Below are 13,199 nucleotides of genomic sequence, written 5' to 3'. Positions count from 1 at the left end.
AAAACCTAGTAAGTTAGGGAGCTCAGAGGCAGAAAAAAGCTCCTGTGGAGCCTAAGAACTGGCTGAAAGTGAACACAAGCACAGGAGATCCTGTTTGTTCCATTAATGTATCTAAATGTTCCTAAATTCTGGGTGGTACTTCTAATCTTGCAGCTGTCCATTTTCTTCAAAGGAAAGACAAGGATCCTATTCTCTCTTATATGAATGATCTAGTATAAAGAAGAAAAGAGCAAGTAATGAACAGACTTGTGCTAATGGCAGAATTTAACTTTCAAGTTCATCTTTGCCACAATAAATAGTCTTGCAGTCTGTCTTTCAGACCAGCAGTCACTACAGCACCCTGAAGTCTTATATTCTAGCCTTGTTTTTAACATTATGTGCAGCTTACTGTGTATTCCCTTATTAGGAAAAGCACTTTAAGCTATGTCCCTTGAAGGAGTGATGTGTTCAATATGCACTTGTTCAGAGTTTTGGCACATAGATTCAGAATACTGTCTTAAAAATTTTAGTAACATTTTGCTTTGGACGTCCGGATTTTACAGACTTCTTGCTTCCTTTCTATCATTTCACAGACACCTAGTTTGCATACCTGTTCATGTCCAGAACTGTTTGGGTGGGCTGTTTGGGCGCTGCCTTGTCTCCAGGAGAGACTGATCCATTTTCTTGGACTACGCTTCATTCAGATCATATTAGGCTTACCACAAGACATCAGTCAGTTATGTAATTTTCTTTTTAAAATACAATGAGTGGAAGCACTATCTTGCTGCTCCTGCCTCCTTAAGCATGAACTAGTGGCTGTAGATTTTTCAAGAATTTGATTTCTTTTGACCAAGGCAATTCAAAAGAAGCACGTCTTGTCTTTAAGTCTTTCTCTGCATTGAAATGTATATCAGTCTTTAATCCTTCTAGTTTTTCTTCAGTCCCAGTTATTAATCCTACCAGGAATGTTTTCTGTTACTGAGTAAATTGGGGAGGAAGGGTAAGTAGGCCAGTATTTCCATTATTCCTGTTGCGTAATAGGTCTGCCTCTCTCTGGCTGTATTATGCATGACTGACCTTCCGTTTGGGGCTGGTTTATTAGACTTCATTTCAAGTATTTGTCAGCAGTTACTTTGTCAGTCATGTTGGGCCTTAAGTGTGAATCACATTCGGAGGCTGCACTGCATTTGTACATCCTGGGCGCATTCACTCCTTGGTGCACAGTTGGAAGACCTGTAAGAGTGGGTGGGCTCAAGCTGTAACATCACTGACAGGTGGAAGAGGAATGCTACTTCTGAATTATCTCAAGCAGGAAAATGGTGGGGAGCTTCAGTGGCTTCAGTGGGCTTTTGTTTGCTTTTTAGTTAATATGAGTGAATTAAAAAATGAGAATAGTAAGGCTACCCTAGCTCCCTTTTTAAGAGTAATCTATTCAAGTTAGTGCTACTATCATCAGAAAGATGCTTTTACTGTGGTAAGGAGGAAATGTGAAATACCTTCTCTTAAAGAAGACTACATGGGTGATAGTTACTTGCTACAGTATATAAATACATACATATATATATATAAAAATTACCTTAGGCAGAAGAGGGATGGGAGGCACAGAGAAGCATTGTAACTAATTACTGTGAGGCAGGAGTGCCAGAAGAATTGTTTGATTTGTGAAGTAGCAAGCTAAATCTGTAGTTGAGTAGCACCTGCATCTCAAAAAATCTGTCAGGCGTTGAGTGGAGACTGCTGCGTATTTACTTGGCACTTCTGAGAATCTAGCAACCTAACTTTCCATCTGAGTTTTGAGATGCTTCTAACATAAGGGCCCTAACTTGAGAAGCTACAAGAGACTGCTGCATTGAATGTTTCCTGCCTTTTAATGGACTGTGACTTAACAAGTAAGTGAAAAGCCACACAGTGACATGAATCTCTAGTCAACGCTGATTTTAAAGTGCAGATCCCCAGACTAGTTTGAATGTAGATGTTACTACTTGATTTATTTGTTGTAATGAAAACAAAGTCATTGAAGTTTGCTGAAATTTCTCATTGTTGACAGAATTGCTATGGAAGAAAAATGTGACTTGCTGTCAAAATTTTATTTACCTTCAGATAACCCAGTTTAGAGAATGGCTTTGCCAACAAGTGCTCTCTTATAAATATAACAGTTCCTTTGTTTCCATACCGTCTTTCTTTTGCTCTCCATCTAGCTCCTCAATATCTCCTGCAACTGTCTTTGCCTGTGAATATTTAGATATATTTCAGAAAATCTTTTTAATGTAGTAGGTTATCTGTTGTGCTTTTACTTTTCCTTATTTAGGTTTTTTTGTTTAAAGCCACAGAAATCTCCCACCTAGTTATTTTATATCATATGTAAACTTCAGACCTGTTTCAAAAGTGTAGTTTTTTTTACTCTGCTATGCTCTGCCTTACTTCTCCTCTTCATATCTTTCCACCATCAGAACACCAGCTTTTCCTGTTACCCCCAATATAGCACTAACCCTTCCTGTTACATTTCTGCCTCTTCCTTTCTGCTGCTTGTATCTCAAAATAGCTGTAGTGGTTGGTACCACTGTGGTGATTCTGTTAGTTGGACCCAGGATTTGAAGGCTGATGGATGATGTTGCATTATGAAGTCCTTTGTGGGGTGGTACAGGAGAAAGACTGGAACTATTTCTGTTTTAAAAGCCCAGGAAAAAGTTGATAGCTCTGCAAATACTGGCTGTAGTGCCATTTACAGGGAAGGGAGTTGGTATGTGTTATAAATCACAGAATGGTTTGGGTTGAAAGGGATCTTTAAGGTAGTATTGGAGACTCTTGAATGCTCCTTGTTAACTTATATATTGGTTTGCTGTGACTAGTAATCCCTTGTAGACATCCAATTCCGAAGCGTAAGGTTTTGTTGCAGAAAAATCTCTCTTATGTGTCCCAAAACAAACTGTTAAAAAGGCATGTGCTTGTTCCAGTCTCTAGAGGTTGATATACTTTCATTTCCATATGTGTTTAAAGAAGTCACGTAGCATTTACTTACCGGAAGCTTTACAATAGAGTAGCACTGCAGCTCTTGCTAATTTGGTAGGTCAAGTTGAGCTCAAGTGTGGAAGTGGTTTTTTGTTTGTTTCACTGCCTTTTTTTTTTTTTTTTTTTTTTTTTTTAATATAGCTGAGAATCCTCTAGAAGTGAGATTCACATACATCCAGAAATAATAGCTTGTTTTGCAGAAACTGATGATACTCCGAGGTTGTGTTCCATAACACAGATACTAATAACATGCATTTACAAAAGGAACAAAAGTCCATCACTTGACAAATTAGGAGTAGTAACTTCTCAGAAAAGCTTCTAAAAGAGTTTTCACTATCTCATTTTTGTTCTATTAGTATTTATACACTTAAAGAGGACTTGATTTTTGTTAAGCTGCATTTTTGATATTACGGTAAAATAGGATATTCATCAAGAAGTGAAAGAATGTATTTTAGACTATTGTTTTCTGAATTTTTGCAAAAATCCTAAGCACCATGTCTTTTTCCATCAAAATAGCAGTGCAGTATTAGTCGAAGTTGATGAGCACTGTGCACTGACTGTTATTACTGGTGTTACCAGCACTGTCTAAATTTTGAGCTGTCTGGGATATCCATGTATTACAAAACAAGTTAAATCAGCATTTTTTTGAGAGTGATAACTTTGTGCACATCTCACTAGAGCAGTTGGAATGCCTTGAGGTATCTATCTAGTTATATAAAAATATACACACCTGCTAGTTATTTTCAAATGTTCAATAATGGGTGTACTAGTGACATAAAAAGATTCACTCTCTTTTGACAGATGTCAGCATTATTCACTACTTTGCATGTTCAAGAACTGCAGTTATTTCTGCACTACTGTGTATTATTCTGCTGTTCCTCTGACTCTTATCCCTCTTTATTTTTCTGGTTACTTCTGCCTTGTGGGCTGCCTAATGTAAAATACATGTGTGGTTTGTGATGGTGGTTTTTTTCCCCTTGGACACTGGTTGATATGTCTTTAACATGGAAATTGAAGTTCTTTCTACTAGTTGTTCTATCATCCCAATTACAGAGCGATGCAATAGGAGGGGGAGAGAGAGAGATAGGAGATAAGGCTAGATAAAAGAGCAGGTAGAATCAAATACTGAAATACATAGTATTACAAGTAAACAGTGGTACCTGTATCGTTTCTTGATCTTATTTTGTTCCTGCTTTAAATATTTATGATATATTCACATGACGGAAGAAAGCCCACAATTGTAGGTTAAGAAAAAAATAAACCTTTTGTTGTACTAGAAGTATTGCAGCTAGAGTCCTTGAATAATATCAGTTGTATTCTTCAGCATTAAATGCTTTACATGGAACTGAGACAGTTAACTGTAAATATGCTGCTTTTTTCAAAATGTGAACTTTTATTTCATTGAAGAAGTTAAGTTTGCTTAACTCTGCTTTTCTTTGTGGCCTTCAGAAATAATCATATGAGGCTCGAACACCTCAGTAGAAGTTCCAAGGGGAAACACATGAGGGAAGATGTAACCTGTTTCTCAAAAAGTTACCGTGAATTAGACTGGGCTGTCCTTTGTTACCCAGAGTTAAAACAGCATGCTTCTGCCTGTGGCCCTTCCAGTCCTAGGTCACAATTTTCAGATCATGGGACAGGTACCAGCCTGTATCTGGAAGTCATCATTCCTTGACTATTCAGGAGTGCAGTAAGTACACAGCCTTGCCACCATGCTCTGGTAATCTTACGGGCAGGAAACAATGGAATTCATGTTGCCCGCTATGGAGACTTGGTTTCCTCAGCGCTGGCACAGATCCTAGATGTTTCTTCCACTGTCCACTATTGTAAAGAGACAGACCTTCAGGTACAGGACTGCTAAATTGATCACATTAAGTGAAAAACTAGTCTAGCTTTAGTTAAGGCTTAGATAAACTGTGATTTCCTTTCCACCTTTAGCTGTGTGATAGTCTGACACCCTATGTGGGAATGCTTTTGTACTCTAGTTAGTCTCTGCTTGTGCTATTAATGTAGAACTGATAATCACTTCATTAAGGCATATGTGTAAGATGCACATGAAATATTCTGTTTCCATTGTAAACAACTTATTTGTACATAGCCCCAAAAACATATTTTATTAATTGTGTGTTGATACTCAGAATTCTCATGAAGAGTTAATGTCTTTCTCTTCTCTAATAATTTTCTTCTCTTCAACAGTGAATTTTCTGCCAAAGTAAAGTCCAAAATGAAAACAATTAATTTTACTTCTTTTCCTTCTTCTGACACGAGAAATGCTAAACAACTTATTTTTAGGAAATTGCTGACAATATTCTGGCGTTTACAAGCAAGAAGGTACCAAAACCAGTCCAAGAAATAATTGATTTTTAAATATTTCAAATTTTATTTATTTAGCTACATTTTCTGAATGGAAACACTGCCTCTATCCCTCTCCTTCACAAGTGCCACAACTACATAAATGTGTTCACAGAATCAATCCAGCTCTTAATGCCCATAAAGATTTAAAGTAGACCATGAGAAGGTGGTTCAGTGTTAATGAACAGTGCTTTGGACCACAGCACAGTATGCTGATTTGGTCATTGAGTCTTCTTCTATTTTCTGTTCTCAATCTGTATGTCCTGGAGAAGGCCACATGTCTTAAACAGAGCTCTAATTGGAGACTAGTTTTAAAAATACAGGGCTCATCTCCATAGTTCTTAAGTTCAACTGCAGTGTGAGCTCCCCATCAAGTCGTGAGTCAAGACTGGATCATAAATGAGCAGCTTCTGCAGAGTGTCCCTGGAAGGGAGCAAGCTGGTGGTGACAGGTAGCTGAGCTAGGCCACTGTGCCTTCTGCAGCTCTTCACATGTTAGTGGTCACGTCTGGTGAGGGCTTGCCTGCCTGCTTTCTGGTGGGGGGAGGGGAGGGAATGCTCTTATCTGGCTGCTCGGAGGAGCAGATAATGAAACCCTTTGTGTCCCCCTCTAGAGACATGTGCTTCAACAGCAATGAGCTGTGCAGCTGCAGCCCTAGCAACAAGGGCCTGGAGAAAAGAATGAGGGCAGCTTCCCAGTGCAGAAAGGCCGGAGGGTTAAGGATGAGCAAACTGAATGGGTAGCACAGTATTTAGGTGAACCTGTGTGCCTATTATTCTTCCTAGGGATATATATATTTTTTGTTTTAATTTTGACCCTTAGATTGAAATATATCCATGTGTCTTTCAGTACATAGATAAATAAATGACTAAAGACTTGCCAGTGTCTTTGTTGCTTTCAAGAGTCTTGATAGTGCATTTTCTGGAGAATCCACAGTGTTGTTTGATACAGTGTAGACAGTTCATTGTCACCAGTTAAAAAACATGAAAGAAATCAGTTTGAGCTGATTTTTGTAGTGTAGGTGCACAAAATCCTTCAAGATGCAATGGTTTAAGAAAGGAATTTATTTTTAGAAGTGCCCTAATTCAAAAGGATATTTGCATTGGTGCTTTTAAAGTGCTTATGCATATTGTGACAGGTGTTTTCTAGAGAAATTGATGTTGAATATTTCATTTTTAAGGCGCAGCAATTTGATCTATTTCCATGGGAAGTTCCATGAATGAGTTGGGGATAAATCTACTGATGAGAATACGATAGGCTTCATTAATTACCTAGCTGTGGATAGTGATTCACAAGCACAGTTTGGGCTGCATGTCTGGGAGAGAGGGGGAGTTTGTTTGAGGAAGAGACTGAATAATGAATACCTTAAACCAAATGATCTGTGTCTGAGTGGCAGACAAAGAGGGCTTTGGGGCAGTGACTGATTATTCTGTGTGAAAGGACCACAACCATATCTGGCTTGCGTGCTGAATCTCGCATGTGAGCCATCACTCCTTGTGTCTCCGGAGAAAAAGGGGAGATCAAATCTGCTTAGGAAGCAAGTGCAGCTTGCCGGTGAAGGTGCTGTTACTGACTGCATGATGCTCATCTAGTTACTGTAATGAGGAATGGTGATGAGGAAATTTTGGTTATTTTAGTTCTGTTTTCCAGTCTTTTGACAAATGCAGTAGATATTTTTTAACAAATTAAGCGCAGATCTTTGTTTGTTCTCCCTTCCACTTTCATACCTCCTAGATGCAGTCTGTAATGTTCATCCTACAAGCTGACTGTAAGTCACAGCCCAGAACAAATGGAGCAGCAGATGTGGTGATTCCTGGATGTTCTCTGATCAGGCCAAAATGCTGACCTGAGGCAATTGCAAGTCCACGACCACGTTCACTTCCACTGGCTGTACTATACAGCACTACTGTCCTGCACATGAGCTGGGTGAAAAGCTAGAATATCATCACCTTAAACTGTTAAGCAAGATTTAATGAAGCTTGATGGTAGAATGAATGAGTTTCTAATTTCTTGGCTTCCTTTTTTTTTTTTTGCCTCTCAACCTGAGCACTGAAGAAGAAAGCTAAGGAGAGCATGATCATTTTACTAAGTTTATTTTTTGACTTGCTGTAAAGTGCAGAGGGAAAGGTTAAAATATTCGGAGACACCTTGATACTCAAAATGTAGAATTCTCTGTATTTTTTGTGAAGGGTAGGAAAAATGAGGGAAATGTTTTGGGTTGGGAGAGGATTTGAGGCTGTACTTAAATGCTTAATTTAGTAATTATATCTTGTGCTCTTTTCGGAAGTTGCTAGTGAAAACAAAGCTACAGATTTAAATTTTGACACCCTCTTTAACAGTCCTTTTCCTTTATTTGAGAAAGAAGAACATGTTCAATAGCAACTGCAACTTTTATATAAGTGCATACTTCTTGCACCTTAATCTTAACTTTTAGATAAAAATTGTTATCCCAGGAAAAGGAATTGGTGTGCGGTTTTCAGGTTTTTGTTTCCAAATATACAGAGCAAATCTTTGTTAGCAGATACAAGGAAGATATCTCCCACTCCACCCACACACAGAGAAGGAAAAATGACCTTGTTCAAAACAGAGAAACTTTATATGGTAAATTGAATTGTCACCATGCAGCTGTTTGACAATTTAGTCTAAGTAGTTGCTTCTTTCATTTGAGTTTATTTACTTAAGTCGATTACACATGCAGATTCGATTGTACCCTCCAGCAAAACTCTAATGACTCACCAACAGATCTTTCACTGGAAAGAATTATACAAATGAAATACTATGATGTTAGTAAATAACTCAAAACGAACGAACAAAACCAGACAGAATTAAGAAAAGTGTGAAGGCAGAAAACGCCTTTTTTTCCTGTGGTGAGAGGCTTCCAGTGAATTTTACAGCTTAAATTGTCATGATAATGGAGTTTCACAGCAGTTCTGTAGTGTGCAGACAGAACGTTCACCACAAAGTTTGTAAGCATCAGTACGAAGATATTTACCAGTTGTAAATCAATTTTAAATTTCAAAGATACTACAATGTCTTTTTCAAAAATGTCTGCAAAGCTTCTTAGGAGTTCAGTGTAATGGGATAGGGGAAATGTCTCCATAGAACTAAAGAAAATAGTGCATCTCCTCTCAAAGTCAAAAAAAATCTCTCATTGTACCTCTTTTGTAAAAGGCAGTGTGCTAGTCTGGGCTATTTTTGTCTTTTCAGAACTCGTCTAATGCCTGTTTTGTGGTCATTTGCCACAGTAGTTCTTGAGAGAAAATGAAGCTGTTGTACTAGTCAGTGGTTTATATCTCCAAATTGCTGCAATGAGGGCATGGAACAAGTTCCACTGTGTTAAATGAGACTAGGTCTGTGTTTTAAAAGGGAAGCATGTACTGAAAATGGCAGTACCAGTAAAAGTAGTGGATTTATATATTAGGAAATTCTAGTGGTTTGTCTTGTTTCTCCGTAGTAACAGTTGGAGCCAGGATGTTACTTCTGAATATGTATTTACCTTGTGGTCTAAGGAACTAAGTATTCACCAAGAGAAATAACTGATTAACTAAGTTTATCTGTCAGAAGAGTAGAATAAGACACCAGATGGTGAGAGTAGCATAGGAGCTTCTGGAAAAGCATTTTTTTTTCCAGGCTTAAACTTGAAAGCATCTGATCTGAAATCTATCAGGAGCTAAACCTTGTAATTTACTGTGCTGTCTGTGGCTTGTTTAGGTCTTGGAGGAACCTGGTGGTCCTTCCTGATGCAAAGAGCTACAATAGTTGCCACTGCTATTTTCCTTATGGCTTTGTCATGTGCGTTACAAAAAATTGCTTGTTGTGTTGGCTGTCTGAAAAATCTGTAGTTGATCTTGAGTAAAGGAACTTGTGTTTTCCAGTCTCAACTGGGTAAATGGTTTTGATTGACGTGAGAAACACTTGAGTCTTCGTGCTTATATTTATTGAGATTCTTACTGTGTGTGGCAGCAGCATTCTTTTCATAGTGAGGCAGCACAAGTATCATACTTCACATTTGTTATTCAGGACTTTTCAAGTTATCAGGAGAAGTACTCTGTGCCTTGTGATTGTTTTGGCATGAGAAACACTATGGTCAAAACATTTTTTTTTTAGGCTTTCCTTAGGGTTTCTGTTTAAGTCAGAAGTTTGGGAACCAGAGGAAAGTATTTTGTGTGTGTATTTCATTTGCCTTCCTTACCTGTTGGCAAGCAGGTAACTAACTGATATAATGTAAGAGAGCTTGGTGACAGTATGCCTCTGATCTGTACCACAATTGCTGATACTGTTTTCAAATACGTTTTCTTACAAATAATCTCATTTCTTCCCTTTCCTCCCTCCCAGACAAATTCTCTAGAGCTAGGTCTTTGTACTTGAAAGTGTTCATTCACTGTGGATAAGCAAATATTGCCAGGTAACGTGATGGCCAAGTTGAAGTGCTCACAATGGGGAAAAAAGTGTAACTTCACTGCTGTGCCATCTTACAGCAACAAGATTTTATTTCACATTGATAACATCTGCTGTAAGTGGATAGTATTTTTACCAGTACAGAATTTAATATTAAGTGGATCATTTTTCCTTGCCACATGTGTTCAATGGAGAGAGAAGTGCAGATATCTTGAGGAGGAAGAGGAAGCAAGAAGTAGGTAAGAGAAATGTCTCAAGACTGTGCTGGGCTACTGTGAAGACCTGGACAACACAGAGCAGGGACATGAAGTGCAGGCTCCTCTATGAACAAAACTTGTGGGAATATAAAGTATAAAAGGACTCCAAAGCAAGAAGAACCTAGTTCTCTTTGACTGGCTGTTTTTCACCATTGCTATGTAAAGAGGTGAACACAGCATGAAAGGGCTGTTTGGCTTGATCTTTCTATTTTGTTGTCCAACTTTTGGCTTCTATCCCTGTTGTCCCCAGGATTTTACATGCCTGCTTTACAGTGCAGAATTGCAGGAAGAACAGAGACAGCACGAAAGGAAAAGCACTTAAGACTGAGAACTGGGCAGCTTGACACACCTTGAGGGTGATTGTTTTGTTTGTTTGAAATACCAGCCAAAAGGTAAAAGTTGCACACAATTGTAACATCAGTTTCATCCTTAAAAGCAGCATACTAGTGCAAGTATCTTGAGGACTATGCGTAGTAGTTTGGGGAACTTCTCCCAAGTTCCGCATCCTCTGTCACTCTAGTATCTTTGTGTCTCTGAGATTTGAGCTGTACCAATTAGATCATCCTACAGAAGCTAGATACGTAGACAAGAACAACAAAATATTTACTAACTTTTAAAAAACCCAAAACATATGGAATGCATCCATAGCAAAAATGCCAAGGTGATTGATTGTAAAATAGTGAAAATTACTACAAAGCTTCAGTTAATTTATTTTAAGTCAGTGTGTTACATGTCTTTACTTGGAGTTATTCATAATGAAAATAATAGTAAGAGGCTAGTGATGTGTGATCTCCCCCCAACATGCACACCTTCCAGATGCTTATTTGTACTTCTTCCTGTATCTTGCCTTTTGAAAAGCAAGGAGGTAGAGAAGATGTTGTTTGGGAAGGGGAGTGGGGGGGCAGTTAAGGGGAGAGGGAGGGATGAGAAAGTGCTTGTGAACTGTAAGGAAATGGAGGGGCATATTTTTCAGACTTAGCTGGCTTAATCATCAGAATAACTTTCTAAGGGCACTAATGGATACTGCATCACTTGTTTTCTTCAAATGGCATTTGAATGCCTATTTTAAAGAATAAATTATACAAACAGATTAGAAGTTCAAGATCTTCAGTTATTACTTTAATGTCTCTTTGTGTAGAGTATTGGTTAATGGTGTTGTGGAGGCCTTTTCAGACTGGAAGCACACCTGTCCGTTTATCACTGTTCCTGTTTGTAAGTAGAAATTCAAAAGCAGGTTGTCTTTAATTAATCTGGCATGTATCTACACAATGAGCTTTCAAACTTCAGGGAGGTTTTTTCCTGTTTCTTAGTTTACAAAATAAAACAAAAAACCTCAAACATACCAACAAAAAACCCCCACCCAAACAAAAGAAGGCTGAACATTTGGGTAAATACAAAGCAGTACTAGCATGTTAGTGGCCACAAATCAACCAATGAGTTAATTTATTTGTTGTTTTAAAAATCTACTTTCATCTTAATAATGCTTGGCAAAGAGCAATTATGCAAAGAAATGCAGTTCTAGCAAATATATCCATCAGAAAATAAGATGTTACTACTTTTCCTGGTAACTTCTGTAGGTCAGCATTAGTAACTAAGGTTTCTTTCCACACCGTATTTTCTTTAACCTGTTTTTCTTGTGCAGCTTGTCTCACTTACAAGGCTTTCGACTCTTATTCATAATCTCAAGCTGTAAGTATGAAGTCTGTATCTTGAGAAAAAGATCAGGCATTTTAAAATCCTATTATGTCATATGAGAATCCTTTCGAAACAAATACAAAATTCTAGTGACTTGCACAAACCCTTGTAGTAATAAACAGTGAGAAATGAAATTTTACCTGGCACAGTTACAGTCCTGTATTGTTTACTATTTGTAGCAAAGACACCAAATCTTCTTTTACGTTTTGCTTGGTGTGTACCTGGCAAGTGAGCGTTGATAACTATAACGACTGTGTACGTGTTTTATTAATGTTACCCAAGGAACAGACTCACTGTATCCATTAGGGGTTTGTTAGACTGTTGTACAATGAGTTTTGTCAAAGAGCTGCTGAGGATACTGCAGAGCTTTTATAGATACTCAAGATGGACATAAGGGGAGTGAAACTACTGAAAGTACATAAAACTTGGTAAGTATATACTCAGGGAAAAAAACTGTGGTTTGCTTACCTGCTTGGTACTATTTCTCAAAGTTTTGGCCAAGTCTTTGAATCATTACTGAATCAATTTTACTTTTTTGGTAATGTAGCTTTTTAACATACATTAAGGACCTTTTCATTTCTTCCCCCCAACGGAATAATGTGCTGAAACTTCTGCTACTTGCCTATTGAGACTGTTGTACAATTTAGGAAAAAAACCAAAACAAAACAGGAAGTGTTTTTTTGGTAATAGCTTTCTTTTTTTCCCCTATGCCATTTAACTTGGGTAAATTAAGTCTGTATTAGATTATTAAGGGGGGGCCTGAAGTCTGGGTGTCAGAGTACAAAAGTGCTGTTTTGCAAACCTGCCTTAGAAAGTAATAACCCAGTTATATCAAAAATGTCATTTGTGTTTTGGACGTAATAGTCATTTTTCTAATTCAAGTTGTGTTTTATGCTTCCATCTTTCATCTGAAAGCATGACCATGCAAGTAAAAACCTTCAATGTTTCATAAATAAGCTAGATAACTTGATCTTATGTTTATCCTTTGTAATTTAACTTAAGAGTTTTTATTTATTGGTGAAAACACTGTACTGGTCTCTTAATTGTTCTCAGTGACTAAAAATGTTCAGTTAACAGGGACTTTCTAGCTAATATCAACTAAATGAGAAATCCACGTCTATGCTCAGCTTAGGCACCTCTGTTTCCCTTCAGAGCAACAGTGTCTTTCTGTTAAATTGACAGACAGGTGTCATACAAGGTGTCTGACTTGGCAACATGCTCTGAGTTTGTCTGTGCTATGTCATAGCTATTGACAAGTAAGTCAATATTTCACAATAGAAGACATTTTTGAGCACAGTGCTATTACAAAGCATTTACTTAGGCCAAACACAAAATCTCTTTAAGTCCCTATTTTTCGGTTGTTATTACAATTGTATGGAAATAGTTATTTTAGTTTTGACATGATGCAGCTCTGATTTTTTTGTGCTGGATAGCAATACACTGCAGTTTTTGGGAGGAAAAGCACTTGTCTGACTAATTTGTAGCTAGGTCCTATGGCATGACTCTGCT

General features: G+C 37.8%; 1 protein-coding gene across 4 annotated transcripts in view; it reads left to right on the top strand.

Annotated features, from left to right (window-relative positions):
- Positions 1-13,199, top strand: part of CDC42SE2 (CDC42 small effector 2) — an 83,309-nt gene that overhangs the window by 19,884 nt on the left and 50,226 nt on the right. The gene's annotated exons all lie outside the window — the stretch shown is intronic.

The sequence above is a fragment of the Corvus kubaryi genome, unplaced genomic scaffold (assembly GCF_017639235.1).
Source record: "Corvus kubaryi isolate FWS band 111438036 unplaced genomic scaffold, C.kubaryi_AGA036_p1.0 37249, whole genome shotgun sequence".
In the NCBI taxonomy this organism is placed as follows: Eukaryota; Metazoa; Chordata; class Aves; order Passeriformes; family Corvidae; genus Corvus; species Corvus kubaryi.
This window is presented reverse-complemented; position numbering and strand designations above follow the sequence as displayed.